Raw genomic sequence first — 19005 nt, 5'->3', positions numbered from 1 at the left:
TGCATAGATGCTGGAGAGTCAATAAGGCTGAGGGTCATGGCACATCAAGCCCCTTTTGTCTGTGGCACTGTGCTATAGAGGCTGCTGAGCAACTCTCCTGTGGAACTTGTGCTCCCTTTTTGTGAATCCCTTTTCTGCACTACGCAGCCATTTCTTATCTAAAATTTGCACTGAGAATGCCATGGGAGGCTCATTGCCCTCAAATGAATGAGTTCCTATATTTACATTGTAATTTTTACTCTGATGCACTTTCAGAGCACTTCATAAAACTGGGATATTTCCTGTACCTGCAAACTTCTAACAGCCCTCATTGTTCCCTATTGTGCAACAAATGGCTGCTCTGAACAACTGAGGACAAACACCGTTCTGCTGCATCTGATGCCATTGCTACTGTAATAATTTTATGTTTAGTACCTGCATTTTTGAGCATTGTCTTTTCATTGTCTTTTATGCTAGAATGCTCATTTTCAACTCAAACTGTTCTAATTAATAGCACGTGTGAGCAACTTAACGTTTGGACTAACAAACTCCTACATTTTGATAATGAAAGTTCATTTACTCCACGTGGTCCTGAGGAATTCCGATATGGGAGATTACTCCCTGAACTGGTAGTAAACAACTCTACTAAAACCCACATGAATACATCAGGCAAAGCTGCCTGTCACAGGTAAAATTGGTGCTTGCTACTGGTAACTATATTACACCCATGAGCTCATGCCATGGAGCAAGCTCCTCTGTGCTGCTGGTGTCCTACAAACCCCTAACAAAAAGGTCATCCTTGTCATCGGTGCTGGTGTCCCAGAGGTGCTGTCTGTAGTGTGACCACTTCTCAACTCGGTTTGGAGTCACTCCCTCAGCTAGCCAGCCATGACTTGTCTCTAGAGCAAGGTCAGCCTTGGGGCTGTTTGTCCCTGGAACCCCCCGTGTCACCCTGTGTCCCCCCAAAGCCGGTCACTGCCTTTGGATGAGGCCTCACTCACAGCTGGAAACCAAGCTCATCAAGGAAAGAAATGGGACACCAGCTCCACAGGAGTCATGTGAATGTATCTGGACACTGCAGGTACAAGGTCTGCTTGTTGGAGCCTACATGCTTAGTCTCAGCCTCTCCTGTGGTCAGCTCAGCCTCAGGCCATGGAGTCACTCCTGTGCTGTCTTTCAGAGGTGTGGTCTTCTCCGATTCCTCCAGCCCCCTCTCCTGCTCTCCTCCTGATACAGCCTGAAGTCTAGATGTCCCACAGCAGGAATCCCCAATGTCTCCTGCCTCAACAATCCATCTTCTTAGTAGTTCCTTGTCAAAAACATGGTGATATCCTTCCTGTCTGGGTGAGACAGGATGCTCGAACCCTTTCTCTGTCATGAGACTGCATGTCCTAAGGTAGGGAGACTGAAGCTGTGACAATGCACATGAAAGCATACTCATGAAATCATACTCTGCCGTGTTCTTCCATCCATGACAGTCCATGACCCTGGAGAATCACAGTCTAGCCTTACAGGGAAAGACACCAAATTAGGAAACAATATGAATCGTGCCTGCTCAGCATGCCTGGCACTGATCTCAGCGTTGTCAAGTTTCTTTAAACACATCACATACAGCTAAGAGGATTTTAGTTGAATTAAACTGGTGACCAGCAAAGTTAGTGGCAGAATAGACTGTAAAATTTATTGCAAATCAGAAGCATTTTTTTCCTACTAAAGATATGGATTTAAGCTTCCCTTGATGGCAGAAACTCTATGGGAACAGTAAGATGGTTCAGATCCCATGGTAAATAAACTGTAGAGCTGAAATACACATGACGACTAAATGAAAAATAGAGGCTCTTATGTTTCAGCGAGTAGCCATACTATTTGACAGCTATTGGTGAGGACAGGAGGGCTGTGACAATTGGAAACTACAGAGGGAATTTAAATTTAAAAAAAAAAAGTAAATATTCATGCTGGAATGTAACTTGGGAGACCAAGCGCAACATCAGCAGTTTTCTTGGGATGGAAAAAATACCAGAAAGGGAATGCCATTTACATGATGGCTTTCATTGATAGCTAAAATGAAAGTAACTACTAGGCAGTACCTCCCTCTGCCATCCGGTGCACTGAATTCACACTAAAGTCAATGAGAATTTGAGTGCAGATGGGTACATAATAGACTGACTGGTTACGTATAAATAACTGTAACAGAACTGCTCTCCTGAGGAAGATGTTATCCAGCCTTGGTCAAGCTGTGAAGAAAAAAGACATTTTCAGAAGAGACAGTAAAATAAACAAACAGATACTGACAAAGTTCCTTGTGCTTCATTTCAACACAAAGAATGAATTGATATTTTGGCAAACTTCATCAACAGAGGCTCCAGCCAGCCTGCTGTGTGCTCGTCGGCAGATGTGCTGGAGCAATTAGAAATATGCTAAGGTAGTCAACCTCATTCTGCAGAGCATTTTGTTCCAGAGTATCTCCTTTAACTTAAATACGTTCGGAAAATTGCTTAAAAATATCTTTAAAATAACAGTTCTTATGAAGCATTTTTCTCCTAGCATCAGGTTAATATGTTTTGACATGATCCCTTTCCATCTTTAGCACTTCAGTGAAGGTATCAATACTTCTCTGAAAATAATGCCCCTGTATTTAGGATTTTGTTATAATAAATCCTGGGAGACCAATGGAAATAATGAATAACAGACTCCTCTTTATCAAGCTTCTATCCTAATTACCATTTAAGCAAATCTAATATTCATAAATAACTGTTCAGTTATAACCCATTCATAAATGAGATTTGAGACAATACTGTGATAAAATACACTGACTGGTAGATTTATATGATTGTTATATAGTTATTAATAATGGAAATTTTAAACATTAATGAATAGCTCCACTGTTATTTTTCTGCATTGCCCTCTTAAGAATTTTATGTCAATAATTCACTGGAAACAGGCAACAGATTACATGTTTGTATCTAGATCATCCCTAAAGGCATTTGCAATTCTTGCAGCAGAATTGGGACCATTAAAAACATATATAAAATCTTTCAATGGTATCTTTGTATAGAGGTTTACCCTATCCCTCAATTTTTCCCTGTACATTTTAGCATAGTAGCCACTTCCACAGTCCCTTCTGAGACAATTTCCTCATAAAACCTATGCTGAGAATCTGCTGTGCTCTGGGTTACTGGTTTAGATTGTTTACGGGCTTCTCTTTCATGACTACAAAAAAGATAGGCAGTAGAACGTACTTTTAAAATGGGCTAAAAACTTCAAGGGTTTCTTTCCATTTAGTTTTTTTAGCTAGGACATACGTTTCAGTTTGATTTGCTTTAGTATACAGCCCTCTAAAAGTAATGTATCTCCCAGTATGTCTTACTTGGTTCTCATGGAAAAACTTAAATCCCTAAGCATCGCAAAATTTCTGCGGAAGGCGGGAAACCCAAATGTAATGCATTTTTTTCCAAGCAGTAATTATCTTTTTTTTTTTTTAAAGATGTATGTATGTATGTTTGTATTAAAAATCCACTATTTATAAGTACAAGATGGAGTGCTGCAATGGATGGCTGTAAACTATGCAGAAGGGATAGGCAAGGAAGGAGAGGCGGTGGGGTAGCCCTGTATATTAGGGAGTGTTTTGATTGTCTAGAGCTTAATGATGGTGACAATAGGATTGAGTGTTTATGGGTAAGAATCAGAGGGAAGGCCAATAAGGCAGGTATCATGGAGAGAGTCTGTTATAGACCACCCAACCGGGGTGAAGAGACAGACGAAATATTCTGTAAGCAGCAATATTCTTCTGGGATAAGTCTCACAATTTCTAATCCTTGTTCTCGTGGGTGACTTCAGTTTAGCAGAGGTCTGCTGCAAATACAGTACAGCAGAGAGGAAATAGTCTAGGAGATTCCTGGATTGTGTGGAAAATAACTTCCTGACACAGCTGGTGAGCAACCCAACCCAGGTTGGAGGCTGTCTTGGACATAGCGATCACAAAATGAGAGTTTTAGATTCTTGGAGAAGTAAGGAAGGGGGTCAGCAGAACTACTACCTTGGACTTCTGGAGTGGCCTTAGGAGACTGGTTGACAGAGTCGCAACCTGGCTTGTATCAGAAACAGTGTGGCCCGCAGGACTAGGGAAGTGATCGTCCCATTGTACTTGGCACTGGTGAGGCCCCACCTTGAATACTGTGTTCAGTTCTGGGCCTCTCACTACAAGAAAGACATTGAGGTGTTGGAGCGTGTCCAGAGAAGAGGAACGAAGCTGGTGAAGAGTCTAGAGCACAAGTCTTATGGGGAGCAGCTGAGGGAGCTGGGGTTGTTTAGCCTGGAGAAAAGGAGGCTGAGGGGAGACCTTATCGCTTTCTACAACTACCTCCTGGAAGGAGGTGCAAGGTGGGGGTCGCTCTCTTCTCCCAACTAACAAGCGATAGAACAAGAGGAAATGGCCTCAAATTGTATTGAGGCGGGTTACATTGGATATTAGGAAAAAATTCTTCACTGAAAGGGTTGTCAAGCATTGGAACAGGCTGCCCAGGGAAGCAGTTGAATCACCATCCCTGGCGGTATTTAAAAGATGTGTAGTTGTGGTGCTTAGTGGTGAACTTGGCAGTGCTAGGTTAACAGTTGGACTTGATGTTCTTAACAGTCTTTTCCAACCTAAATGATTCTATGATTCTAAGATCCCTATCAGAAAAAAACAACAAAACATTTTCTAAGAACCTGGGAAAAAAGTAAGTTATTGCAACATATTACCATACATGTGTGGTTGGGGCATGCTAGTACAGAAATCTCTCTCATGCAGATCCAAATGAAAAAGGCATAAAGTTAAGTCTCTTCTTCAGGGCTTAGGAAATTTTGCCACTGGTTCAGAGCACCTCCTGAGGAGGACAGGCAGAATACCTGAAGACATCACTGCTGAGCTAAACTGAACTCTGAAAATTACAAAATAATGATTTTTATCCAATACACATATTTTAGTACAACTCCAATATGAATTAAGACTCCAATTTTATTATTTTTACAGCACCAAGACCTCATAATCATCATTGAGTCAGTTTAGCGGGACACAGAATCCTGTCCAACAGCAGTATATGGGGTTTGCAGTTGCAGTATTCATGTTTGAAGTTAAATATGTCTTGACATTTTTTTAACTTTCTAGTGGCAGAATACTCTGCATCTTGAGGAAGGTCAAACCACACTTCAGTAAGATAAATATTTGGGGTACTGATTTTAAAGGGAGTATTGCTGTTGATTGCAACAGAAAAAGGATCATTCCCTTAATTCTACTGTGTTTACTCTTAGTTTGACCCCGTTCCCTCAGTTTTAATCAAAGAACATTGCTCTCTGACTCCATACTCTAGCTTCTACCACCAGTGAAATGCAAAAACCAAAACCAGAGCAATCCCTCCTCTCCAAAAATCTACCTCAGGATTTAAGCAGTAAACTGTCAGTAGTTTATTAAATCTTCACTGGAATTAAAAAAAAAAAAAAAAAGTGAGAGCATGGTGGCTAGAACTGGATGACAAGAGGACTGCTGAGACAAAATCTACAAGGACTAATCTTTGATACAAGGTTAACTTCCTGAAATACCAGGTAACATAGACCATAGATCTGTGTTGTTTTGGAACCAAAATGCTGGATTAGGCATAAATACCATTTCCATAGTTATTCTCATAGTAAATGCTTATTTCCTGATGTCATCAATTAGTCTGCTTTAATTGCCTCATCTGGTAGTCTTTGTTACAGAACAATTCAGCATTTGCCTTTCAGAAACAGACATAAGAAGTAACAGAACAACAAATCACAATCTATTCTCATATAGAATAGAGCTCAAAAATAGAGCTCACACATCATAAAGCTCAGAAACAATGACTGACATTTTACAGTACATTTCCATGAAGACCTGATGCTCAAGGTTTTGTGCACTTTAAACTATTTGAATAAAAACTAACTTCTGCCTAGATTCTCAGATGGATTCAGTTATTTGGGGGACTTGCATAATCACATCACACAGGCAGGCGCTCGTGACATCAGAGCAGACTTGATGCGAACACATTTTTTCCCTCTAGAATATGTTCCAGCACTCCACTATTAAGTGGAGTCCTAAAAACCCATCCTGACAATCCTTAAGCATAATGCAAATCTATAAAGATGATTTTGTGCCAGTTTTCTCTGCTTAAGATGTTTTAGCAAATTTTCCTGGAACATCAATATTTTTCTAAAGTATTTCCTATAATTTAAGCATTAAGACCTAGCTCTTTCACCAGGGAGAGGCAGTAATGACACGTGATTATGGTGGATAAAATGCTAATAACTATGGGAGAGGTGCACTTTCTTTGAGGCACCTGTCACTGTAAAATTCATGCTTTGGCAAAACATGCATATTTGGTCACATCACAGGAGGCTTTTAACACCCTCATGCTTTCCTAATGAAGCAAGCTATTGTTCAGGTCTAGTTTCTTTTTTGTGTAGAAACAATAATATTGGTAGCACTTGTAGATAATTAATTACATGTTTTACATAATAAAATTGTAATTATTACATAGACATGGCTTTATTTTCCTATGTAAGTAGGCAACAGAGGGAATAATTGATATTTCCCTTAATGATGCATTTTGATAGGGGTGTAAGTATTCAAATAAGAGTAATCTATTCACTTTTCCTAGTGCTTCATAGTTTGGTTTTTTTTTCCCACAATGGTAGTGAGAAAAATTTGAGATAGCATGTAATGGCATGAAGTCTGAACTCAGAATCACCACAGCTAAAACGATCACAGATAATTATCATCTATCACATATAAAATACTTCAGTGACACCATTCAAAATTGTGAAGAAATTATATTTTCTTCATTATTTAGATTTTCATTCAGAAAAGCAACAATATTTTTTCTCAAACATAGTTCTGCTTTACTTGCTCCTGATTTCCTATAAGTCCCCAGCGGAATATGGAGACAGTACCAGTGCTGCTCTCAACAGCACTTGCATGGGAAACTTGTTACGAAACTAGGATGGGAAATCACACAGTACATTACTTTTCATTATCTTCCTGGAAATATATGATGAAAAATTAGTTCTGTAAGCCATCTTATTTCCCTGGCACTACTGCTGGCATTTCAAATGCAGAGACAAGTCCTTACACAAACAAGGAAATCTGTTACCTGCAGTCCCAACATCCCACCTACCTGTCTTGAAACAGCCCAAACAGAAGAGCTGTGTTTTTTGAGTCATGAAGTACCAGAAAACCTTACATAGAGAGTAGAAAAAGTGTCTGCTGCAAACAATTCAGTAATCTGAGAAAAGATCACATTTTCTATATATTTGTTAATTTAAAAAAAATATTCCACTAGTACTTTATTTATTGAGGGCTTCTTCTATAATGGACATATTAGTTACACATTACTCTCCATCTACCTTTCAAGGCAGAGCTGCTATTTACAGATGCCAGCTCAAGAAAGTCTCACAGACATAGGCCAAAGCTCTTAAACGGCACTGACTTACATAATAAACTAAAAAGAAAAATTCACACCTTTCTGGAAGATTTTTTTTCTTCAATATCCTATGCATTAAACAAGACTTCCAGTTCACAGGTATTCAACTTTCTTTACTTTATTCAATGTATTGTTTAGAGTCTCTTCACCTACATGTGCATATAAATAGTGGTTCTATTTCTAGGTAAGGATTTCTATGTTTTTTATTAGTTACCAACATTATATGTTCCAACATATCTAGGTATTCATAATATATCGTAACACTTATGTTCAGACAAACACTTCAAATAACAGCACAGTAAAATTTATTACAGCAGTGGAAGATATTTAAGAAAGCCTGATTTCTTAAACCAGTTCAAGACAGATTAAAACCTACTAAACTCAAACAGTTCATATTTCCATTGTTAACAAAAGAATCGATATTCTTTATATACAAAAAGCCTTATAAACTCTCAATGCTGAAGAAAAAAGTTGACTTTCTGTTTACAGAAACTACTGACACATGGTTTTTAAAGGTTTATTTTTAATATATATAGATTTTCATCATACTTGGAGAGCTGTGTTAAACGTTGTCTGTTCTTTTTAAAAAAGTTCTTTTAAAAAAGAAAGCATGAAAGGATTAAGGTAAAGCAGCATTTTAACTATTGTTGACAGCTCGCAAACCATTTGGAAGCAGACATTTCTATCTGCATTCTCACTAGCTTCAGAAACTGTTCAAGGTAAAGCTCAAGCCAGTAAATGGCAAGTTACATAGCACTCCATGCTTTTTAGCTATTGTTAACGTAAATAGTGACACATGCCAGAATCTTTTTATACGGTTCTGACATTTTCTTGGCCCCGTGTTTCTCACCTTACATTGCTATTACCAAATATTTGCAGCATAATTCTGCAGAACAGGATCTCACTGATTTCTCTCGGTGGTGGTGTACAGATGCAAACCAAAGAGATGTTGTCTGCCATGAAAAGCTTCCAGACGAGTTAAGACGATGTATGACAGGTGAGTACTGGGAACTGAACTGGTCAGCCTGAGAGTCGGTGGTTTTGGCATTGCAGCAGCCCAGCCACTGTCAAGATTTTTCTAGCCAATTTAGAAACGAGTTTCACACCGGCGTTATAAGGAGAACAATGAAGTAGCTCTACTGATACTTATGATGAGCTCCTGGTAGGACTAGTGTGCAAGGCACCATAGAAAAAGGAATTAATTACTTGTTAAACATCTTGGCAGTTGGCTAATGGATGCTGGCATAAGTGGCTAGGTGCTGAACTATCAGTATAGCGTGGGATAAGGCAGTAAAGACACCTCTTCTAGACCTCTGACGGTGAGGAAAGGTGACTTTTGTTTGAAGAGACAGACAGTGGGAGCAGCGATAGTCACAAGTTCAAACAGCCTTTGTGGCATCATTCCTCTCTAATGATTTCACTGTCTTAGTTCAAGGGAAAATACGGTAAAGCATACAAGACCATTTTGTGTGCTCTAGAAGTATATTATAGAAACATCTACACTGCTAACTCCATTTCCTGCTGGAAAACATTGGGATGATTCAGATCTTTTATAACGGAATTTTGGTTACTAACTTGTACCTCCTGATTACATGTAACAGGCTTGCGATTTAATATTTAGACACTATTTAGGCCATGGATTGCTTAAGCACTTTCTCATGTACAAAGTAAAGATCTTAGAGTTTGTACTTTCAGGGGCAGAAACCAGCCATTAAGTCAGAGATCTAGACATTTTGCAGTTACATGTTTTTTATTTATTGACTAACACATCATTTCTTATCACCGTGGAACTCTTGATATCCTTATTCACTGCTTATGGAGACCAAATTCCCACTGATTACATTGTAAAAAAAAAAAATTATTATGAACAAATCAGTATGAACAAATGATGGACGAAGATTTACTTTATGTCTTTTAGTTTAATATAATGTGGAAAATAAGCATGTAAGATAACTGATTCACAGTATTAGTCGCATTAAGTCTTAGCAAAAATAAAAACTTACAGCGTGGTTTATTCTCACTGTAATGGTCCGGACTTGACTACAGCTCTTCACCTCTAGTGGGGATCCTTTCAACCTTCAATTTCATTCATGTTCCAAATGCAGGATATTTCACACATCTCCCTGTCGCACAGGAGAGTTAAGTGTCTCAAATTCTAGACGAATTCTAGCCAAAGTCAATATAGAAATGAATCTGGATCTTAGAGAATTTCTTGTCCAAAGGTGAGAACTAAAAAAACGTCAGCCTTCTCTTTAATTGCATTAAATTTACAGAACATACGCTTACAGTTTAATCCCCCCACTGCCTTGCTAATTACAGCAAATAAATGACTTTTCATACTATGAACTGAAAGGTGTAGGTTGGAAGGAAAACTAGGATAATACTGCTAACCTCCCAACTTTCAAATACAAGTATTCCATGCCTTTAAATAAATTAAAAGGGAGGATCTCACTCATGAAGCTAATTTCTGATTCTTGCTATAATCCCAGAAGTAACCACCTTCATAATTAATGCATTAAAATGTTTGTTTTACTGGGCATTAGCAATATCAGTGTTGACTTTTAAAGCCTGGAATATTGGTCTTGACATTGTCCGACTCTCCAGAGGTGTGCAGATGACTGAGATTTAAAGAGCTTCAGGGCCTTATTCTCTTTTTTCTTGTCTACTGTAAATCAAGAGTAAATTCCTTAAATCAGTGGTCTGAAGATCAGTATAACACTGTTGGAAGTAGGAAAAGGAACAGCCAGTACCCCTCTTTAAGAATGCATTGGCAGAATTTTAGAAGAATCCAGGCAACACAGCTAAGATGCAAAGCTCAATGTCATCTCCTTGCAAGACATGTCTCCCAAATGTCTGTTGCTAGGATGGGCAGCTCTTGTTGTACTATAATCCACAGCAATGTCCCACAAAAGAGTTCCCCACCTCATGATTGTCACATTTTCCTACATAGAACTTGTGGTTCATGTGTAAAAAAAACAACCCTGTGGTTCAGTGGCAGTGTGAGTTTTAAGCACATTCAGCAAATGCAAGGGGAAGCCTATCCCAGAGATGTGTCTCACCTAGTAGCACTACTGCAATTAATCCCCCAAACTGTTTGCTCTGTTCCCAAAACTGTGCTGGCTCTTACTGTCATCTGCCTAGGATCTTTTTCAGGGGGGCTGGTTATGAGCATAAATCATCTGAGGATTTATTTTAAATGCCAGCACTTCCAAAAGGACAAAAGGTATCCGAGAAGCATCTTATGGCATGAAAATATGAATAGAGAAGAAAGATACAGTGATACTGTACCTGATCCAGTGTTGGAGGGAAAACAGAGGTCACTAGCAAGAACTGAACAGATCAGTTTCCTTGTAGATTTACAAGTCTCAGCCTTTCCAGAGAGTGTATATCACAGCCTTCCCATTTCATCGTCTACTGACAGCACAGGGGAGTGAAGTTTCTATATGTCTTCTACAGTGACACTTAAATTCTAGAGAAAATCTCTGATTTTTTACATGTAGAGATATTGCATCTAAAAGGGATTTGGTGGGCATATATAACCTTTTTATTCATTCCCTCTGTGATGCACAGCTGGGTCTTACAGAATTTGAGGTCTCTGAAGGTGCCTGCAGACCTGTCCTCTCACCAGCTGACATCAAATACATGTACGTTACGTCATGCACCAATCGAATTACAGATATAGTAATATCTGAATGAACAGACAGAAATCTGACACTTGAAAGTGATTCTTGGCTCCTTGAGTCAAAAGATGCTTAACAGCTGGAAATGCAATGTTTCAAACTTCTGAGGAACATTACTCTTCTCTTTGCTAGTCCAGAGTTGCTGGCATGTGTGTTTCCTTGATAGAATAAGGTGATAACAGATGATTTAATGTGTAAGCCACTGTAGCCATCAGGCAGGAGTATAATCATTATGAAGTGTACAACCACAAAGAAAGAAACTATACACGCTTAGGATTTGAAGTCCTATTGCAGGGTGGACATAAGCTCCTAAATCACTACCTGTCTTGAGCACTACCTGAAACAAATTTAGATGTGCCTTAGTCAAGTTCAGCATTTTTCTCTTCTTTTGGGAGATGCATTAGGTAGAATTATAGTAAGTCACATAAAAGGCAATGGCAATGTTCAAGCACTATCATTTCTCGAAAGAGAGAAAACCAGCTACCAACTCAAAACAAGTGCAGGGATTTTTTTTTTTTTTTCTCTTGAAAGATATGTTCGACTTACAAATGCGGAGAGCTCCCATGCAGGCTGGAGTCTCCCCCTCTCCTGAACCCATCTGCTGGATCACCTCGCCTGACAGGAAGGTGCGAGCAGCGGGTACCTCAGCTCTGCCGTCCCCGGCTGGACACGAGGGGTGAGCGGGCGGTCGGTCACAAAGGAAAACAACCAAAACCAAACCCAACCCAAAATAAGCGGAAAAAAAAAAAAAAAAAAAAGAGCTGAATCATAAAAATGTAATTGCCTCCGAGGTAAAATAACTCCACATTTCTGTGAATCACTGCCCGCTCCCACGGTTCCGGTCCGGAAGGGAGTGAGGGCGGGCGCCCCGCCCCGCATCCCGGGGACCCGCCGCCCCCAGCCCCGCGGGGAAGGGTCGCCCCCGGGCTGCGAGTCCCCCCGTCGCGACAAAGGCACCGCCACCGGCCCCGGGCCCGGCCGGCCCGCCCTCCCCGCCCTCGCCCGCTCCCCCCGGTGGGGAACCCCGCCTCCCCGGCGGCCGCGGGCGCCCTACAAATCCGCCGCTCCGGCGGGGACGGCGGCACAGCGGCGCCTCCACTAGCTCTGGCAGGGGGACGGGGTTCTCGGCGGCTCGCCGCGCTCTCCCCGGGGTAGAAGGGGAGCGTCCCCGGGAGGTAGGGAAGGAGCCCCGGCCGCCGTCCCGTCCCGCCGCGGGGCTCCCCATCGCGGGAGCCTGACCCGTCTTAGACCTTCCTTAGCCCCGCCGGGCTCCGGGTGCCACCCCGCGTCCGCCCCGGCTGCCGCCCGCCGCCGCCTCCTCCCGGCCGCGTCCCGTGGGGAGCGGCGGGAAATGGGGGGTCCGTTTCCATGGAGACGGGGCCGCAGCCGACAGGTTTCGGAGTGAAACTTTGCGGCGGGCGGGGGCCGCCCAGCCCCGGCGGCGCTGAGGGGGAGCGGGCGGGCCGTGAAGGCCGGGGATCCCGCCCGAGGCGGCGCCGGGGGCGAGCGGCGCCCGGGGCACCTCGCTGAGGAGCCGGGAAAGTTTTGAGCCGCCCACGCACCCCTCGGCGGCTGCCTGGCGGCCGTTCCCCCTCTGCAGCGCCCGCTGCTATGGCACCCGCCCGTCGCCGCGGGGCGAGCAGGGGGATGCCGCCTCCGGCTGGCCGTGCGGCGGCGGCGGCGGCGGGGGGGGCGCGCAGCCCCCGGTCGGCGGGCGTCCTCCTCCTCCTCCGGCCGGCAGTGACCGCCCCGGCCCCGCTCCCTTGCCTACTCGCCATGCCTCCCCCTGCCCGCCTCTCGCCGAGGATGGGCGAGGGGAGCCGCCGCCCTGTCACTCCCTGAGCCAGCCGCCGCCTCGCCGGAGAAGCCCCATGTCCTCCGGGCGCCGCGCAGCCCCGCAGCTCGCCGCGCCGTGAGGGCGGCGGACACCTCGCACCTCCCCACAGGTAAGCGACGGGGGCGTGTGGCGGGACGGGGTGGGGAGGGGATGTCTCCCCTTCGCCCCCACCCAAACTTCAACCCGCCCGCAGCCGTAACCCCGCCCGGGGAGCGGAGGGGCCGGGCCGTGGCCGTTCCTTGCCGGGGGCGGACGGGGCGAGGCGCCCTTGCCCTGTGGGGCGAGGGGCAGGGTGGGAGCGGGGCCGGGGGCGGTGGGGTTTCCTCCCCCCCAGCCAGGAACGGACTTTCCGGGTGGCGGAGCGGAGCGGGCCGGCGCTGCCGGCGGCTGCCGCGCTCCGTGCAGCTGCTCCACACCCTCTTTTGTCTCCGCGCTCGGGTCCGAAATACTTTCGGTGCTGCCATCGCCCGCCCGGTCCGGCCCAGCGGCTGCCCCTGGGCTTCGCCCCCCACTCGCTCCTGCCGCCGGCAAGTTTCCCCTTTGCCTCTATTTTCACAGAAGTTGGGATTTTCCTTAACCTTTGTTTGAGGCAGGGGGGAGGGGGGAGGGAATGGTGGTGCGCTGGTTATCTGGAAGGATGAGCGGCAGATGGGGACGACCGGGGGGGGGTTGCCCTATTCGCTTGCGTGCAAACATAACTCACCGCTAAATAAATCGCTCACCGGGTAGACATGAGCTTGCTGGCGAGGTAGACTTTGAAACAAAAGTACTGCAAACAGCTTGGGTGCATGGCACATACTCCTCATATCTTATTAACATAATTATTGTTAGTGCTTGTGCTTGAATTCAATATGCGTGCAGCTGTTCTGCGGATCTGGAATTGCAATAGCTGTATCTGCTTGACACTTAAGACTAATTGTCATTAACCACTACTAGTCTATTTCATGCAGCGGTTGTGAAAAATAAAACGGGTTTTACTGTTTGAAGGCAAAAGTATTCAGGCAAAAGTATTCCTTTAGTGTAACATTCTTTGTAACATGAACTACAAGATAACCTGTAGCAATATAGTGGAGACTTGGGCTTCAGAATGCTTTAGGACATGAGGACTATACTGTTTAATAAAATTCTGTCAGCAAAGGTTTTGTCTTCTCTGGCTTACCCTGGGTCTGGATCAATACACTAGCAACTGATATTTTTCTGTAAGTAGAACGTGCTTCCAGTCTATGTGATGGAAACCAAGAGAGTGTCCAGATAGAAAGAAACAGTACATTTTTTCCTGTAGTTGTTTCTGTGCGGCTTTGTAAAAGCCCAGGGAAGGGGAAGCCCATTTAAAACCAATGGAAAATTATATTTCCATTGAATGTAACTTAAATTACTTGATAATGAAGCTAAAGGGTCTTTCAAGTTTGGAACATTTTAATGTACTTCTCATGTTGCCAGTAAATGTACTTCTAGCAAAATACTTGTTAGAAGATAATTCTAAGACAATTTTTAGTAATTCGAAGCATGAGTTGCAATTGGATTTTTGTCCAGAAAAACACCCATATGGAAAAAGAACTGTGGTAGTTAAATAATAATTTGGAAAATAAAATAATATACAATTTATATTTTGTTGGCATAGAAACATATTTTATTTATTGCTCCTTTGTTGCGTTGCAACAACAATCCAAGTGAAGGTTGAAAAAGGGATACTGGTGTGAGAGTTCAGCATACTAGAATTATTTTATTCCATGTATAGAAAAGGTTTTGCCCAATACAACCTCGCTAGAATTGGAACAGAGCTTCATTTTTATGGAAGCTCTGTAATCAGATTATAAAAGGTGGGCTGTCTGAATTTAATCCTGTGAAGTATGGACTGAGCAAGCCCTGCTCCGACAAAGCGCTGAAATGTATGCTGGCCCTCAAGCAGGTAAGTAGTTCCAACCTCCATCCCTAGTGATCACCTGTAGTGCGAGTTCATCGCACACAGCAGTAGGTGCTAGTAACACCAATGAAACCGTTCACTGGCTTGACTGCTTTGCTGGACCTTTCCTGGACCAAGCCTTCTTTCAACATGTTCTGCTTCCATTTCCTTGAATGCTGGGCATATGACACAAGATACCTGTGCCATACACGGCTGCTCACATCAGCCACATCTCACGGGTTATATATTCTTGATTGACTCGTACCTCTCTGGGGGTGGGAGGGGAAAATGAAAAGTGAAAATTGGTTAAGGAGTACAGTACATGTATGGAACAGCAAGAGGAGACTGCTGCTTCTTGTGCCTCGTTCAATGTATTTTAGGAGCCAAAAATCTGAAATACTGAAAATCAGTGAAAACTCCCACTGAAATTACTGAAACCAGACAAAGTTATGATACAAAAAATATGAAACCTAAGGGTTGCTGTCATGAATAGTTTCCTTTTTTTTTTTTTTTAACAGAAGAATGCTGTCAGTCTTGTCTATCATACTGGTAGACAATGTAGTGGAAATAAGAGGAACTTGATAACCTAGCTAGTGATGATACCTCCATTTGATTTGGTGCCGTTATACTTCATAAGCAGATCAATTACTTTTAGTCTACATGTGTTTGATCTCGTGATACTGGAACAAAGGGGAAACTACGAATCGTTTTTGAGTGTGTGAGATTAGAGACTAAAAGTAGGATTAATCTGTGAAAATCTAGGTGTCTTGTGCTGGTTTAGATACCCTAAGGTGTTCAGACCTCAGTATGAGGCTGGCAAATGGGGTCTGAGGAGAACATGAACACTTAAGAAAGGCAGCTGAAGACCAGGTAGAATATCCTATTAGATAACGTTTGTACTACAGTTCTATAAAAAAGCCTTTAAAAGGACTTGAATCAGTTCTCTGAAACCTTGTCATTAAGATTTCTGAAGCTGCAGGATGATGGATGTGGGAAGACATCCCAAATACAACCTACTATCAGGCTTTAGGGAGGTCCATTCTCAGTGCCCGTTTACCAGGAGAATCTTTGTACTAGTTCCCATGTTGCTTACTGGTGACTGCCTTTGAGTTACTCAAAGATATTACTTTAAGAATTACAAATCTTCTTAAAGTTTGATACATATTATAAAGCACAGAGCTGTGTACACTCTCCATGCCCACTAGAAATAGAAGGAAACTTGCAGAGTGCACTTGAGTTAGTGCTTTATTTCTAGTTGGTACTTCAGTTTTAACCCACACAATCTCTGGGTAATTACGTTCTTAGTAAGTGGACTGTCGATTGCATGGGAAGGTGAAATGCTGACAACATCAGTGAATTAAAGTACTGAACAGATGTTTTGCACAGCTGCTATCATACCCACTAGTTTTACTAGCTCCTGGGTGTCCACCTTTTGTGGAGTTTGTGAGAATAAACGCTGTTCTAAACTTCCATGTTGGGACTTCAGTCTAACTGTACAGGAAGAAGTCATTAATCTATTCCACCATTAACCACTTCCACATACCACAATTCAGTACCAGGTGTATGTATGTAACTACTTTTTGTATAGGTGAGTCTTGCCAGGAGCAGCTCAAGTGGACCCGATGACTAAAATTAGTACTGAAATACTCAGATTATACTGGTTTCTTAGTATAAATGAAATTCCATTCTCCTTCCCAAACTTTGTACAGGATCAGTGATTTTTAACCTCATGATTTTGCCTGATTTTTCTTAAAAATCAAGTTTTTGTCTTCTGCACAGCTAGCCAAATGAAATCGATACCCTGTAATACACAGCTACTTGAAATCTTTTATCTGCAGCAGTAGCAGAACATGTCTGTATCACTCAGTTATCTTATTTTGGTCTTTTGGTGGCAGAAATATTATAAAGAGCACTTGGTGTTTTTTTGAAAATAATTCAATGACCAGAAGACCTGAGAAAGAAGGATGTTTCTCCTCAGTCATCTCCTCTGTTCTGTGTTTCATATTGGGGAAGGTTATTGTTCTTTTTTTCCTCCATGTTCCAGTACCTAAAAAAGTGTGGCAGGGAGGTGCAGGGCCACCTAACCAAAACTGGGCATCTGAGGAACATTGTCAATGAGATGCAGTCATTTAGCAGAGACTTTCAGGAAAACAGACTTGTGGAAAATGCAGCAATGAGCTACCTTTTTGTGTATAAAGTCTCTGAAGAGTCTTACGAGGACTGTAAGACAGTTGTCACTTTACTCTCTTGTGTCCATTTATATCAACATCTCGTTATTATTTATATCCCACTGGAATTTTAGTCAATTGTTCCTTTTGTTGGAAGTGTGACTGTTTTCCTCCAATTAAAATAAGTAGAAACAAAGGACATATTTTTCTACATTGTTTTTTAACTCTACCCCGCTGAGCTAAATGATGAAAATCTTACTGAATCAGAGAAATTAGGATTTTGTTGCTTCAACGAAATATGCTTTTGATACACACTATAACCAAACAGATTTTAAAAATCACAAGAGATGTAAAATATAGCGTAGGTTACTTTTCATAGAAACTAGTTTAAAGACAAAGAACTAGAGAGGAAGAAGAAAAAATATCTTTTTATGTGAATGTGTTGTTGTTCTTTGCTCTTTGACAAAGACAATTGGACCGAGCATCTCAGTGCTATGCTTCTAAAATCCATCAATAAAAAGTGCTAAAATTGGAGAGTGCTAAAATTTGAGCCTGTTGAAACTGCATACTTCTGTAATTCACTCTGGCTGTAAAGTGGCAAGGACATTTTCAACAAAGCCTTGATACAGTTGGGTGCTAATAGCCTATGAATTCTGGCAATGGGTTAGTGGCACTTTATTCTTTAACTCAAAGTGGCAGAGGTTTGTGCTTTGATGCCTGTGACCTGTGCTGGGATCTGTAGCATTAGCTCAGACAGTGGCTATGAAATCAAAACAAGCTTTTTAGAGCTTTCCAATGATAGTCACACTACTTTCTTCCAATGAAGGGGGGAATTCTAGAAGTAATTTTAATTTTTGCCAATTTAAACCACTATCAAAGCAGATTAATTAGGAGGCAGTTAAAAAACTTCACTTATTATATTGAATTTGGTCTAATAGTGGTATCTGCTTATCTGTAATCAGTTGCCTATTGTTGAAGAACAAGTTTGTATCTAATTAATTTTATCACATTTTGCTATGTATTAAATGAAAAAAGTGCTATTACTTGTCCATCCATCTAGTTGAATGTGTACAATTGCAGCTCAAAGCACTGGAGTTTTCTCTCTGTGTAATTCAAAGTAACAAAGGCATATCACATATTAAAATACGGAGGAAATAGGCAAAAAGGTATGTTGTAATTAAAAAAAAATTCCAGTTACTCAATTTTTGTTTGCCACTACTGAAAAGCTTCTACTTATGATTTGTTAGGATTCAGTGTGTGAGAAGCTACAGATAAATGAATAGCTTCCTGAGTTGTTAGGTTATTGAACCATTTTCCTGGTGTACTGGAAAACTCATAATCAAGAATTGCGTTGTATTGGTAGTGCTTTGCCCTTCTTCATACAAGTTGACAGGATTGTCAAGGAAGCATATTCTAGCCTAGCAATCAACTTGATCCCATTACCTGTATTTTTAGATTTGTTCCTCTCTGCACAGACGTTACCTGTTTCTCTTGCTCAAATATGAAATTTGGCATGGATCGACATTGTAATGACATGTACATTTAATGTATTCCTTCATGAAGAGGGACGAGAGCAGCATTGTGTCTTGGGGCAACGTTTTGCTGCAGCAAATAAGCTTTCCTAAGGAAGTGTTTCATGGACGCGCAAGGTGTACATAACTTAGCTGCTATAGCTTCTTTATTTTGCATGATCTTGTGCTAGATGGACTTAGTGCATAAGGTATGAGGCAGCCCGTTGGACTCAGAAAGAGATGCACTGTGGAACTATTCTGTTCTGGAGACATGAATGTCATGGTAGGGTTGTTGGAGGCCAACTGAACAAACCTGATAAGGTGTCTGAGACTTGGCAGGTGTGTACTTCTTGCTATAAATTATCGTGTACTTAACTGTTGGGTTGTTTCACCTGTGGTATGACTATACTTCTGTAGGAAAGAGAAGTTAAATGATAGATAACAAACAAAAA

General features: G+C 42.1%; 1 protein-coding gene across 1 annotated transcript in view; it reads left to right on the top strand.

Annotated features, from left to right (window-relative positions):
• The first annotated feature begins 12230 nt into the window (after positions 1–12230).
• TMEM200A (transmembrane protein 200A) overlaps positions 12231–19005 on the top strand; it is a 56873-nt gene continuing 50098 nt past the window's right edge. Inside the window, exon 1 of the mRNA XM_054196293.1 lies at positions 12231–13080. The gene's annotated coding sequence lies outside the window, so the exon portion shown is untranslated. The remainder of the gene's footprint in view (positions 13081–19005) is intronic.

The sequence above is a fragment of the Rissa tridactyla genome, chromosome 3 (assembly GCF_028500815.1).
Source record: "Rissa tridactyla isolate bRisTri1 chromosome 3, bRisTri1.patW.cur.20221130, whole genome shotgun sequence".
Taxonomy (NCBI): Eukaryota; Metazoa; Chordata; class Aves; order Charadriiformes; family Laridae; genus Rissa; species Rissa tridactyla.
This window is presented reverse-complemented; position numbering and strand designations above follow the sequence as displayed.